This window comes from Dermacentor andersoni, chromosome 2 (assembly GCF_023375885.2).
Source record: "Dermacentor andersoni chromosome 2, qqDerAnde1_hic_scaffold, whole genome shotgun sequence".
Lineage (NCBI taxonomy): Eukaryota > Metazoa > Arthropoda > Arachnida > Ixodida > Ixodidae > Dermacentor > Dermacentor andersoni.
The window spans coordinates 193,928,403-193,943,975 of record NC_092815.1 but is presented as its reverse complement, the minus strand read 5'-3'; the positions used below and the strand labels follow the sequence as shown (position 1 = coordinate 193,943,975).

The window sequence follows — 15,573 nt, the reverse complement described above, 5'->3', positions numbered from 1 at the left end:
TCTCTCTCTCTTGCCATACTGTGCTGATGAAGCTGAGAGTGAAGAGATGGTCTGACCATGCTCACGACAGTGTTGTGAAAAACATGGATGAACGGACGCTGCAAACCAAATTGTTAGCTTTTTGACTACTGCCACCTTATAAAATAAAGGAATTAACAGCAATGTGAGCACGGTATTTACAGGAAAAAAATTTCCTAGAGCGTGTAAAGTGAGCCATCGTTCTGAAGATAAGCAGAGGGAGAGTTCAAAGCCCGATGCTGCCTAGGACAGGATTCGTAAAGCAGTTCTCAGTTTTAGCGCTTTCTGCTAAGTGAGTTGCGTTCATTTTACTTTGTAAGGTAGTACACTTTAAGACAACGCTGCATTTCTGTTGTGGTCGAATGGTGTGCAAGCATTATATATTACACCTGAGTCACATAGGCACATCTTAAAGGCCTTCAAAACTACCAAACTCTTTTGAACTTGAAGTGCTGCCACACAGCAGTTTTCCACAGCATTCGAGTTTCACTTGTTTCGTCTTGCGCTGCTATGAGAGGACATGCGGCGACCACTGTAAGGCCTTCGAGATTTGGAAATAGTTCCATGAAACTCCGTCAGTTCGATTGGCTTTTGATTCGAAGACTGTCAAATCTGCCTGTGTAGCAGCACCCAATTCACCATCGAGTCGAAAGATAATCAGTTCGAAGGCCTTTGAAGTGCCAGTGTGACACCGATATTAGACAGCGACCTTACTGCAACATTGACACGACATACATTTTATGTGATCTTCAAATGTTATTACAGTATCTGTAAAAGGCTTAAAATGTTTATATATTATGTTCGAATTAACTGGAGGCAGCACAGCTCAAAGGCTGGCATATCCTGATAGCGCTATCATGTTACAGTCACCTATAGTCGGGTACAACTTTAGAAGGCAGCGGCATTTGTCCCTCAAAGGGGGATGCACACGTGCTCCCACCAATGGGCACGCACTCTAGACTGACGTCATGAGCTGGACGGCCGGTGACCCCGCCGACGGAGAACATGGCAACCCGCACTTCGAACTGGGCGGAGTCGCATCAGTGGGACTATTTCTTAGTCGCGGAGGCAATTGGCTGCCGTGCTTCGGTCACCTGGGCGGGGCCTCTCCTGTCTTCTTAAGTTGTACCTGACTGTAGGTGTACATAGTATGTGGACAAAGCTTATTTGCCTCAATCATTCTCCGGGTTTGGTGGCAATGTCTCGCAGAGTAGACTTAGTGGCACAGAAAATCAAGAAAGCACAAACTGCTGTGACGTCAGCTTGTTGTGAGTTTGGACAGCAAGCACCTGTGCAGTCTTGCTGGTTTCAAAGGACATTTTACTGATGTCTTGTTTAGCAGGTTATGGGTATGCATGAATATGAAGCAGTGACAATCATTCACTTTGTCAAATAAATAAAGAAATCAATTCATTTTCGTGCATTGCTTGTTCCCTGAGCAAAAGTACAGACCATGGAATTCCATGAGATTTTTCATGAGATCAACGATTTTTTTCTCCACCTATGAATGCAATGTAACTTGAAATTGAGGACCGCACTTGTAACATGGCGTTGCAAACTTCCAATGCACTCATCAATTTCAGTTTGTGTATTGGAATTACCAATAAATCCTTTGTTTTTCTTTTTAGCCTCGTTATACAGCTCACATGGAGAAGTTTTGCATAGGTTCCAATAATGAACAGCCCGTTAGATAAAAGGTAATTTGATAAATATATTGAGGTTGCTGATGCTGTTCTATAAGGCTGCAATTTAGAAGGCAGACGGGGAAAGGTTTGTTGATTAAAGTCTTTCCTACGGCAAGAGGAACGAGATGAACAATCCCTGCAACATAGTCGCCGCTTACATATGAGAACAATTCTGAATGTTACAACACCATTTGATTTACTATGTAAATAAATACATTAAAATATCACATTAAACAAACTTTGCTTTAGTGTTACACAGAGAACATTCATTGGCAGTACGTCTTGAATCTCAGGATCGGCTTGTGTTACAAACCGCGTTGTGCCACGAGGCCACACATTGTGCACTTTCAGGATAAGTCAATTGGTCCACCACCTCGGATAAAATTCTCCTGGATTGCAGCCAAGTTTACTTGCGGTGAAAAACTGATAGTTTAGTACTTTTTTAAATGCTACATTTTCGTTCATTTGATCACTAAATGTGCTGAAAATGTGACAGCTCAGATTTCTTGTTTTCGTAAAGCCGCTGCCATGGCACCGTTAGCACCGTTGCGTCGTCCGGCCCAATTTTCTGTGCTGATTGATTGATTTCTGATCGAAGGTATATGTACGCATGGTAGCGAAGCTCCCATGGAAGCCCATGCACCCTGCAATGACACAAGCAACAGTTGCAGACTGCTGTTGCCTCGTAGTGTTTGCAACGGAGGTGACGGAGGCTTGTGGAGGCCCAGCAGCGCCATCCAGATTTTGCGGGGCCAACTCCTTGGTGAAAAAAAAAATCTACTGCGCCTGCACACAACAGACACAAATGAAACGTAAGTAAGTGGGAACATTTGCCACAACATTGACAACATCGCATCACAATGCACTCATCTGTATTTACCCTCATTCACCGGTGAGCCTGGAGAGTGTTGCATGAATTCACAGCAATGTGTTCACTCAGATCTTATAACTAAGTATCACCTGCATGTGTCCTTAGTGCCAACACACATCTGTTATTCCAGTGTTAAGATAAACTTGGTATTACATTGAAATAATTCACAAGAACCACACTTTAATCTTCACTAACACAGCATGCGTGCCACCTTAGTTTTCCTCTGGTACTGAAGACATTACTAAAACCACGGAGAAAGGAAAAAGGTAGGAGGGAGCAACTTGGGATGTGATTGAAGCCAAGCGTGTTGTTCCAACACATGATAGTCGCGTCGGAATGCGCAGTAAACTTTAGGGCTCCCACTCTGCATGCAGCGCTGCGGCCATTGGCCAGCGAAGCTGTGGTATCACCTCATCTGATAAACCAATGTGACGTATAGCCTTGAACTGGGTCCTGCCAAGCCTGAGCACAACGCCGTTGTGCATATTGACGTTGCGGCTGCGGCAGGGCCCCTGAACAAGCGAGCATCGATTAAAAACCATCGGGCACCAAACAACTGGACAACTCTCGATTCTTGCTCTGTGATCTTGACACAAGAGGCCACGTGTTGGGCCGAAACTGAGCAAAGGGACTGACGTCACGGAGCATTCACTTGTCAAGGCTGGCTGCGTGACGTAATGCTCTCCTAACTTTTTTTCTTCTTCCGTGACTAAAACATATTATTTAGTGAAAAGGTGGTTTTGACGACATTACTAGAGTGTAGCGCACTCTAGCATTACAGTGTTAAACATCAAGGAAAGAAAAGGATGGGAGCGTACATCACGCAACACGATTGCAGCCAAGTGTCGTCCCAACACTTGATCAGAGATACAGGCAGAGCAGCATCAATTAAAAACTGCCCACAGAGAGAGAGAGCGAGAGAGACAGAAGAAAGGGTAAAGGTAGGGAGGTTAACCAGATGGGAAGATCTGGTTTGCTACCCTACGCTGGGGAGAGAGGGGAGAGGAGGTAAAGTGATAGCAAAGTAGAGATAAAGAAAGAAAGCAGCATAGACATGCAATCACAGTCGGTCACTGTCACCGCATACCGTCACCGCACAGCACAGTAGCACTTGCAGCACTATAAAGATCTGGGGAGGTATTCTGTAAGTCCACCTTGTGGACTGTCCATTTCGGCCGCTGATTGGATGTAGCTGTACGAGTGAGAAGGAGACGAGCGGCCACAGCCAATCAGCAGCGGCCAAAATGGACAATCCACTAAGTGGACTCCTACCATGACTCCTACAGAATACCTCCCCAGCACGGACATATTGGGGAAAGCGTGGTGGAAGTCACGTGCTGTTTTTCGCAAAGGACCACTGTGACTGGTACCCCAAACGTCAACGTTGCCATAGCAACCACGCTCCTGAAGAGCACGCTGCTGCTCTTGGCCTCTGAACAGCGAGGTGTTTTTTTTTTCAGCCCGTGTCTTTCTCACAGCAGATTCAGTTCGCGAGACCAGCTGACTTTGGAGCGTGGTGTGTACGCTTGAAAGTTGTGTTTTGGGTCTGTGAGTGTGAGTTGTCAGTCAGCAACAGACACACTCGCGTAATCATGGCGTGGGTCTTAGTCGGTGTCTTCAACGTGCCACGGAAAAGCACAGGAGCGCGTCTTCTTCACTAAAACTCTTACAGAAGTTTCGCAGGCTCTGTTTTGATGCACGTCGGCAGCACACACTACCGGCGGCTCGTAGCAATGCAAGTTCAAAGCTCCCGCCTGTCTACTCCGGCGAGCTGATTGGAGCCCACCTTGGAGGCACAACGGGAGATGGCACACCAACAAGGCTGCATTTCCGGCTTCACAAACGTGACGGCAAGGCCTCTCGTATTTTGTTTCTTTCCTCCATGGGAGAAAGCATTATGTCAAGCAGCCAGCTTTAGCAAACAGCCTGTCACTTTACATTATTTTTTTTTTATTTTGGAGACATTGTCTTTACTTTTTCGAATGTTTCCATCGGTGACGTATTGCAGGCATAATTTTCATAAACCAGTGTTTTGCTTTTCGAAATGTAGTCGCGCTTCAATCGCACGATCACATTTGATGTCGCTACTCATTGGTTTGAAACCGCATTCAAGCTTCGATGGCCTTCGCGACCATGTGGATTGACTTTCGTAGATTCCCAATTATTTGTGTTCTTTGTCACAGTGTTCCTCTACCCGTACTTTCCAATTTCGTCATCACCACATCATCGCCGTCATGGCCCCCATTGAGGTGAAGATGGAGACATTTGATATGGAGCCCGGTCCTTCGTCAGAGCTTGGAACGATCGACTCTCGGCCGCTGACACCGGATAGTTACTACAAGAAGCACCGGAGCGGCAGTATCATCACCGGCGAAGGCGGCAATTGATATTGAACTGCTACATCAAGTTGCGACACCGCGAGTCCCTCGCTACCGTGGAAGGAGTATGCAACGGCGTCGCAGATCTTCTGGGATTTAGTGCAAGCACTGTGTTTAAGGTCAGAAATGAAGCGAAGAAGAACGGTGGTGTTCTCAAGACGCCGGGGCGCCACCTGCTGCCGTAGTGACTGGCCGCACTCTGTATGGGCTCCGCATTTCGAACCATCAACGAGCGGTTCCCCTGCCTTCTCACCACTGAAAATACCATCAAACGACGCAGCTCGGCGAGCGGCATCGATCGAGCCCGATTTCTCCAAGATCTGGTGAGATCCTCACATTTTATTGGCTTTGGAAGTTCTAGACCACCGACGCCGCCGCGCTGGGCCTTACCTGCGTTCACCTCGCCAGCCTAGACGCGGGCGCGCGTCCTTTCCAACGCCAATTTACTCCGCTCAGATGGAGACCGACGACACCCGCTCCCCTGACACGATGGACGCCCACGCTTCGTCCGGTCAGGCCGAGGACGACACCAACTGGTTTCTCGTCGCTCGGAAAAAGAAACGCTTAGCAGAAGCTACTGCGAACTTGCCACCTCCTCCGACACCCGAAGCACCGCGCAAGAGGAACGCGCGACTCCCGCCACTGCCTGTCGACGACTACAAGATTGTGTTCCGCCCGAGAGACGGCCTGAACCTCGGTGCGTGGCCTCATACTTCTGTTGCCCGAGCCATCGGCATAGCAGCGGGGCTGGACAGCGCCGTGCTCAACGAGCTCATCATTCGTATCCGCACTGAACAAAACCTTGCGGTGATCAGCACACCGGACGAGAACCTCGCGGCACGGCTGCAGAAAGTTCGATTCATCTCCATGGGCGTCACTCAACACGCCGTCCAAGCGTACGTAGCCGCCCCAGACAACTCCTGCAAGGGTGTAGTCTCAGGCCTTGAGCCCAACACCACTACGACGACGCTGCTAGAAAACCTCCGCTGCTCAGAAGCCCCTGTCTTACACGCTCGCATGATGGGATCTACGAATACGGCCCTGATCAGATTCTCCGGCACCCACGTACCCCGCTACGTCCGTATGTACGGAGCAGAACTCCGCTGTCACGTATACCGACCGCGCCAACAGGTGTGTAGCTTGTGCTTGTCGATGGGCCATCGGGCGGACGTCTGTCCCACGCCCGACAAACCCCGTTGCCCGGCGTGTGGCATCTCAAACCCACCGAAGGAACATGAGTGCACACCTAAATGTATTCACTGCAAGGGCGCTCATCCCGCTACTGACCCTCGCTGTCCATCGCGTCAACTGCCGCAACACAACAAATCGCGCGTGCTTCGTGAAAAAAAAAAAAAAACATAAGGACGAGCGCCCTCCGCCCGGATCAGCGCAAGGCCAGCCTGGGACGACGACTCAGCAGAGCGCTCAGGAAACTGTGACCCAAGTAGTAACGACACCGGGGAACTCGGCGGAGAACCCCTGGACTAGAGGACGCAGCCGCAGTCGCGGATCACCCGGGGATCGCCGCCAGACTGACCGGAGTCGCTCCAAGGGCCACTCCAAGGGCCGGACTCCCAGTACCAGCCGTTCGAGGGACCGCGGCCATAAAGGAGATGGATCTGCCAAGAAGGAGCAAGCGGTAAGCTGGGCAGCGCAGTTCCCACCTCTGTCTCCCTCTCCACATCTCCACACCCCTTCAGTCACACAACACGTTAAACCTAAACCCACGCCGCAACCCATGGTGACCGACAATGAGCCGCATCTTAATGACTCTGCACGAACCTCTCGAACCAACTACTGTACACAACAAGCACTGAACGAAATGGCCGTCTCTCTAAAGACAGAATTGGTTGCCATAATGGAGGCAGAAATGCAAAAAATGATGGAGCTCATTATGGCTGAAGTCACAGCGCCACTTCAACAGCTAATACAACAGGCCCTGCAACCTGCTGTCCAGCAGATAGTGGCCGATATTAAACAACAAATAGCGGCTTCACTTGGCCAACTTTCGATCCCTCCGCCTTCATCCAAAGGCTCCCTGTCCCCTTCACGTGAAACACAAAGATCACATCCCTACCTTCGTCCTGCCCGATTACCGTCACCGGACAGAAAACCCGCCTCACTGGGCCCGGAACACTCACTTCCCGGCACCTCCCAGGCCGATGAGCCGCCACCTGGACAGTCCCCGGGTATAACACACAAACAAATAATACTCGATCATGGCCAGCAACCGTAAAGGGACACGCGCTACCCCCCAACCCCTAAGCGTGTGGCAACGGAATTGCAGGGGCTACCGCCGGAAACGCGGATCCCTTACGCAATTCATTGCCACACAGCCCCATCCCCCCGATGTAATAGCGTTGCAGGAAGTGCATTGTACTCCTACACTTCCCGGCTACAACACGCACACAGACACAATAAATAGCGACACACCACACCTCACAGCCACTTTAGTGTCCAAACATTTGACCGTTATCGAACACACCCTCGAAACCTCACCCATACCGCATGTACTTCTCGAATTGGTCCCGTGCTCTCGCTCCCATAGCAGCCTGTTTGTGCTTAATATCTACAGCGCACCTAATGCGAGGAAGCATGAATTCGGACATCTTTTTGCACATCTATGCAAGGTGGCTAAACAGATGGTCATTGTAGGCGACTTCAATGCCCCGCACCCGGCCTGGGGTTACCAAACAGAAACACCGAAAGGACGCCGGCTTGCTCAAGTTCTTGCGTTACATCGCATGACTCTGCTGACAGAACCAGATCAGCCAACATGATTAGGCAACAGCGTAAGCAGAGACACGTGCCCTGATCTCACCATGGTCAGAGGGGTAGGTCAACACTCTTGGCGCAATCTCGTGGAGAACTTGGGCAGCGACCATTACATTCTAGCTACTGAACTGCAGGTACAAGCAACACGCACTCCTGAACGTACTGTTAAGCTAATCAATTGGGATAAATTTAGGCGTAATCGGTCCTCCCTAGCTCCTCAGGACACCCTCTCCCTTCAGGAGTGGATCAAACAACTCCAAACTGATCTAAAAAGGGCAACTCAACACATCACTGCGACAACAGACACACCCGATGTGGATCTCCATTTGCTCCATCTCTGGGAGGCCCGTAGAGTCCTGACCCGGCGGTGGCGCCGGCAAAAACATAATCGGAAACTTCGTCTACGTATTGCCCGCCTAACTACGGAGGCAGATGACTACGCGAACACCCTCACTAATAACAATTGGCATAGCCTTTGCGATCGCCTCAGCGGCACGCTAAGCACACCTCGGACCTGGTCGCTACTCCGCGCATTATTAAACCCTACGCAAACCAAAATACACACTAGCAACAGAGTCCGCACCATCCTCCACAAATCAGGCCTCGATGACACTACTCTACTTCACACTCTACAGCAACGCTACATTGCTACAGGCACCCGCCCCACCTACAGAGACTACCCACACATACACGCCACCTCCCTAGACGCCGATATTACAGAAGCCGAGGTTAGGGCGGCCTTACAGGGTATTAGGCGCAACACTGCACCCGGGGCTGATGGGATTCAATACACACTCCTACGCAACCTAGATGATGGGGCCATTAAAGACTTAACTGCATTCTACAATGACCACTGGAGGAATGGCACGCTTCCACAGGAATGGCGCCATGCGGACATCATGCTAATTCCTAAGCAAGGCAAGCCGCTGTCCCTCCAGAATCTCCGACCTATATCCTTAACTTCATGTGTAGGTAAACTCTTCGAGCGCGTTGTACTTTCGCGGCTACAACCCTTCCTCAAAGACAGCCAATTCTTTCGGGATACACTCTTCGGCTACCGCCCTAACCTCTCTGCGCAAGACATTTTGCTGCAGCTTAAGGAGGCTGTTGTGGATGGCCCCACTACGGCACAAACCAGAGCTATTCTGGCCCTGGACCTCAAAGGGGCTTTCGACAACGTCTCCCACGATCTAATTCTCGACAATTTGGCTTCTTCCCAATGCGGCACACGTACCTATAACTATGTCAGAGCTTTCCTGTCGGACCGCACAGCCACTATTGGCATAGGAGAGCTCCGGTCGGACGTCATCGCACTCACAGGTAGAGGAACACCACAGGGCTCGATCTTATCGCCCACCCTCTTCAACGTGGCTATGGCTAAGCTGCCCCCCTTACTAGACCAGATACCCACCATCCGGCACGCTCTCTATGCCGACGACGTTACGATCTGGGCAACCCAGGGATCCGACGGGGCCATCCAGGATGCTCTCCAGGAAGCTGTACGTGTCGTGCAGAACTATGCAGCCACGGGAGGCCTTTCCTGTGCAGCCGAAAAGTCCGAATTTCTCCTCGTGCACAGGCGGCGCCGCAGAACCGACGAATCCCCTAATATCTCCCTGTTCTTACACGGCAGCCCCATCCCTCAGGTAGCTAGACTCCGCATCTTGGGCCTCCACATTCAGTCGGATGGCAAAGCCTCGCACACTATGCACCTTTTGGGTCAGCAGATAGCACAAGTCACACATATGATAAACCGCATTACTAATCGTAGAAGAGGCCTTCGCGAGAAAGACGTCCTCCACATAGTACAGGCTCTGATAATCAGCCGGCTCACATATCACCTCCCCTATCACAATCTCACCCTCACTCAAACTCAGAAGATGGACGCCCTTCTGCGGAAGGCAGTGAAAGCGGCTCTTGGGCTGCCTCCACATGCTTCCACAAAACGGCTTCTTCAGCTTGGTATCCACAACACCGTAGGCGAGCTTTTGGAGGCTCATCGCAATGGTCAGCTCCAACGTCTCAGACGCAGCCGTCAGGGCTGCGTTATACTTTCTCGCCTTGGCTACCCTGTCCCTGAGACACCCACACACGTCCCACAGTATCGCCTCGCTCCTGCTCTACGCGCTAGCATACAAGTAGCTCCAATTCCCCGCAATATGCATCCCGAGCGACACGCCGGCCGTAGACGCGCCCGAACTCAGGCCCTGGCACGCATTTTTGGAGACCGCACCACAATTACACCGGTTTTGTACACGGACGCGGCCCGCTACCCAGAGAGGCGGGCCATGTGTTTAGCTGTAACTGACAATACAGACGCGCTTAGGGTGTGTGCCACAGTTCTAACAACGCACAGCTGCTCAGCAGAGGAAGGGGCTATAGCCCTGGCCATTGTCCATGCCTCGACCCTCTCCGCACAAGACACCCCCATCACCATAGTGACAGACTCGCAGGCTGCCTGCCGGGCCTTCGCGCAAGGACTCGTGACTGCACATACACATCGAATTCTCTCCTCTGTCCCCCCTCCCACGTTACACAGGGTGCGTATCGTCTGGGCTCCTGGACACGCCTCTCTCCATGGTAATGAACGCGTTAATGCGGTAGCCCGAGGTCTGACTGGCCGGGCACCATCGGAAGAGCTGTCCAACCCAGACGACGCACCGCCAGAGCCCCTACAGTACACTGAGACGCTCGAGTACTACCGACAAAGTCGCCATAACTATCCCCCTCCTCATCCTTCGCTTAATAGAGCAGATGCCGCTGTCTGGCGGCAACTGCAGACCAATTCATTTCCTTGCCTCCACATGCTACATATCTTTCATCCCACCCTGTACCCTTCCTATTGTCCCCACTGTGGGGCCAAACCCACGGTGTATCACTCCATATGGGAATGCCCTAACCCTTCAGGTGTTCCTCCTATACCCAACCCTACCCTTTCCTCGTGGGAGTCTGCGCTGCTCAGCACAAGCCAGCAGGAACAGCAACGGCTGATCCAGCGGGCTCGCGAAGTCGCGCATGGCAATGGAGCCCTGGACTGAGGGCCCCACTCATCGAGGAAATTTTCTACTGGCTTTATGAAATAAATGTTTATTCTCTCTCTCTCTCTCTCTCTCAAGACGCCTTCCCGGAAACGCCGGACGCGTTCGGCTAGCGTTGCCAATGCTCAGTGCGCAAAAACTCTGCACGAACCATCACTGTCGGATTCCGGAAGCTGAAACTCGGAAGGGTCCAATCGTCAGGCCATAAAGTAATGTCCCTGGCACAGGCTTGCGAGCATTCCTGCCTGATATTTTGTAATAAGGTTACTCATGTGCTCGGGCCAAAGTATACACTTAACAATTAGCTGTCACTATTGTAACCCTGAGACTCTCCGACGGATTGTGCAGTTTCGGTTACTACCAGTATTGTCGGTGTAACCAATTTCTCCTCGGCCCACAATCGTAGTGCAAATATCGAGATGGTGCATAAAGCAAAAGTGATGAAGGTAAACTACTAATTTGGGATGGAGAAAAGTGCTGTTATAAAATATGCCCACCTCCTAGAACAGCATTTCACAAAAAATTGTATGTATCAGCAGGAAAAGGATGTGACCCCGATAGAAAGGCAACAGATCCGAGTACCGTTGTACACATGTTCCCAGAGTTCCAATATATTTCGTGAGTACTTTAACTAGATGTAAATTGTTACAAAAGGTTGCATTGTCAAAGCTTAAACATAAAGTCGACCTGGACATTACAAGAAATACATTCAAATTTTGGGCATAAATACTATCATCATGCATCCCAAACATGGAATTAATAAGCTTTGTCCATGCACTCAGGCACAGCGCTGACATGCACAAAGGACGTAGAAGTGATGTGTGCACACTGTTTGAGATTCTCATTAGCACATCGGCAATTTGCTTCTGCTGTGCTTCGAGCTTGACTGCATGCGATTCTCCAAACAAGAGTATGTTTAACAGTTTGCATTGTGTCCTGTGTTCCTTCTGTTCCATTATAAATGCAACTGTCTTCAGTTAAGTCAACCCTGGCAAGGCACGTAAAATCGAACTACGTAATATACTCATCTTCACAAACACCGAACCTTAGCCGAACTATGTTATGCGTCAAACGCGATCTACCTTCCTGTCTTCTCTTCTCCTCGGACTCTGGGGTGCCTGAGTTCGTTGCCTGTAAAGTACAGTTTTTTTTTAAAAAGCTGCTACTAGTGACCATTGTTTGCATTTACATGCAACCAGCATCGCGCATTACTGAGTGAACTTTCATGCATTTCTTTCAAAGGATTCAAGGACCAGTCCTATTCTGCGGGGACTTCAGTGCTCATAACGTTACCTGGGGCAGTAGCCACACTGATTCTAGAGGCATGTCTTTAGAAAAGGCTATAGACTCATGCGGCCTTGTTGTGCTCAATGATAGATCGATTATCTTTGTAAGAGGCTACAATTAAGCTAGTTGTCTTGATCTTACTATAGCCTCTCCTGACCTTTCGCGCGGTATTAGATGGTGCACAGATTATGAGACATGGGGTAATGACCACCATCCAATTCTCATAGCGCATCCCCTTATGCATCCGGCAAGATCTCCCAGAGTAACTAAACTTACAAATTGGCAACTATTTCGAGAATATAAGTCTGCGGTACTGAACCAAGTAAATGACCGGGACACGTTCATGTCATCGGTAATAAGTAATTACTCCAGGGCTACGCAGTACACAACTGTTCCGGAGGGACAAAACAGTGGCAATGCAGGCTATGAACGACTCCGAGCCGTTAGACGGAGAGCAGAGCGTCAGTTTTGTCGTTTCGGATGGCTTGAAGATTATCAAGAAACTCAAGCTGCACACAAAAAATCTTACTGGGACATGCAAAAGCTGGGACAGCAACGGTGGCGTAAGTTCTGTACGTCACTTACCCCCTTCGCTCCTTTGCCGAAAATTTGGAGATTAATAAATGTCCTTGGCCATCCGTTATCACAATGTAGTCCCTTCAAAAGCCATGCCACAGGTCTTGGCGTATCTGAATGCAAAATTGCAAACATGTTCTCATTGCAACACTAGTAAATTCCGCAAATCCTGTATCAATTCAAGATCAGTCTATCTTTTCGGTGCAGCAACAGATTGAAAATGCTTGCAATTTAACTCATACCCAGTTGGATATCCTGTTCTCTCTAAAAGAACTGCAGCACGCTCTCTCGAAGACATGCCAAAGAACAGCGACTGGTCTTGACCACATGTATTGTACCTTGAAAAACATTGGTCCAACAGGCATGTCCACTCTCCTACACGTCTTCAACAAGATGTGGGAGGAAGCAGATGTTCCTATGAGTTGGAAGATCGCTAACGTACTCCCATTGCTAAAACCTGGCAAAACGCCACTGTCTCTTGACTCCTTCCGTCCTGTTAGTTTAACGAGCTGTGTTTCAAAGGTGATGGAAAAGATGGTAGATATTAGACTGAAATAGTGGATAGAATCCAGCAGTTGTCTACCAGATCAAATGGCTGGCTTCAGAAAACGTAGATGCACAATGTACGTACTGCATCTTTGACTTGGTAACGTTTGTTGACCACGAGATTAGCTGTGGGAACATTACTGTTGCTGTGTTTATTGATATTAAGAAGGCCTTTGACTCGGTCAGTCATCTTCACGTTCTGCTTGGATTATCAACTCTCGGAGTGCATGGACGAGTTCTCAAATGGATCGCTAACTTCTTGAAAAACAGAGATATATATAAATACAAATGACGGACAAAGCGACGTACACACCATAAACAAAGGAGTTCCGCAAGGAAGTGTGTTAAGTCCACTTCTCTTCAATGCAGCAATAACAGGTTTACCAGCAGTACTTCCAGCAGACATAAACATATTGTTACGCGCGAAGGAGACCGTTTATCACATGAAGCGACCGTTTACTTTAGGTAGCGAAGGTGAGCGCAAGAGTGGCTAGCGCGAAGGAGACCGTTTATCACATGAAGCGACCGTTTACTTTAGGTAGCGAAGGTGAGCGCAAGAGTGGCTAGCTGTTAGATCAACTCAGCACCGTCCTCTTTCTCTTTTCCCACTCCGGGACCGTAAGCACGTTCACCGGTCTTCGTTTTCCTCACACGTAACATTCCTCTCGTCGCAGACGAAGCCCGCCGGGCGAGTCGATCCATTTGTCTTGAAGTGAACAATTTCAAGTGGGCGACATGGACCACTTGGGTCTTAGCAGCTCTCCTGCCACTCACCGTGAGGCGAGCTATGTTATAGGTGACTTTAGTGAGTCTGTTGATGATAACAAACGGTCCATCGTAGGTGGCCAAAAGCTTTTGGAATAATCCGCGTTTCCGTACTGGAGTCCACAGCCAGACTAAATCGCCAGGGCAATAGGTTACCGGATGGTGGCGAATGTCGTAGCGCTTGTGATCTGTTCTGGGATGCCACAGTGCGCAAACGAGCATTACAATGAGCTTCCTTGGCAAGGTAGAGAGTCTCGGCGACAGTGGGATTTTCGTGACTACAAAAAGGGGAAAACAGTGTCGATTGTGTACCGGGGTGGCCATGCGTATAGCAGGAAGAAAGGGCTGTAGCCGGTAGTCTCGTACTTGGCTGTGTTGAACGCGTACGTGATAAAAGGCAGTACGTCATCCCAGTTCTTGTGGTCGGATGAAACATACATGGATAGCATGTTTACAATTGTTCGGTTGGTGCGCTCCGTAAGCCCATTCGTTTGTGGATGGTATGGTGTCGAGTGACGCAAGTGGGATTCACACAAACGAAGCAGCTCCTCTATGACATCCGCTGTGAATTGTCCACAGTCGCTGATGATCACGCGAGGCGGACCATTTCGCAGAATGACATATTGCAGCAGGAATGTTGAAACGTCAGTGGCAGTTGCGGAGGGCACGGCCGCCGTCTCGCAGTAGCGTGTGAGGTAGTCGACGCAAACAACTATCCAACGATTTCCCTTCGCTGATTTTGGAAAAGGGCCCACGAAGTCAATGCCCACTTGTTGGAAAGGCGTGCTTGGAGGCGGGATCGGCTGCAGGAGACCAGCTGGAGCAGTAGATGGCCGTTTGTGGCGCTGACACTGCATGCAGCTGGCCACATACATCTCAACAGACTGTCGCATTCCAGGCCAATAAAAGCGTTCCTGAATCCGGTAGAGCGTCCTTGCCGAGCCTAAATGGCCAGACGTCGGGTCGTCGTGCATAGCACTCAGAATCGCTGTGCGAAGGCTTTCCGGTACCACTAGGAGAAAACGTGTGCCAGTGCTGGAAAAGTTCTTATACAGGAGTCCATCACGTACACAGAAACGGTTTGCTGTTGTCAAGGCGGTCGTAGCGGTGAAGAGCGGTGCTAATTCAGCGTCTTTTCGCTGTTCGGCTTTGAAACAGTCGAAGTCTGGAAAATGCGGCAATACAGAAGCCATGAGGTGATCGAAGTCATTGGCGTCACAGTCCGTAGTGCTAAGTGGCATACGCAAGAGGCAGTCCGCATCAGCGTGTCGTCGACCGCTCTTATAAGAGACGGTGAAGCTGTATTCTAGCGCGCAAGGCGGTAACAAGGGTCACGAAGATTGACAAGCCAACACAATGAGTGGTGGTCGGTGAAGAACGAAACCGTTGAACTGCAAATATTACCGCGAGGCATTCTTGTTCTGTGACAGTGTAATTCTGCTCGGACCTACTTAATGAGCGACTTGCATATGCGATCACGTGTTCACGGTCACCGTGTAGCGTTGAACTAGGACGGCGCCAATACCTGTGCCACTGGCATCTGTATGGAGTTCCGTCGGAGCTGAAGGATGGAATTGTTGAAGAACCGGTCGTGACGTCAGCAGAAACTTCAACTGACAAAAAGAAGAGTTGCA

The 15,573-nt window shown here is 49.8% G+C and overlaps 1 long non-coding RNA gene across 1 annotated transcript; it reads right to left on the bottom strand.

The window, feature by feature from the left end:
• Positions 1 to 1,910: 1,910 nt before the first annotated feature.
• Positions 1,911 to 12,736, bottom strand: LOC129387189 (uncharacterized). The gene is made up of 3 exons (XR_008614471.1): positions 12,638 to 12,736; positions 11,848 to 11,896; positions 1,911 to 2,489 (listed from the first exon to the last, which is right to left on the bottom strand). It is a non-coding gene; the product is annotated as an uncharacterized lncRNA (long non-coding RNA).
• Between the last annotated feature and the right edge of the window lie 2,837 nt (positions 12,737 to 15,573).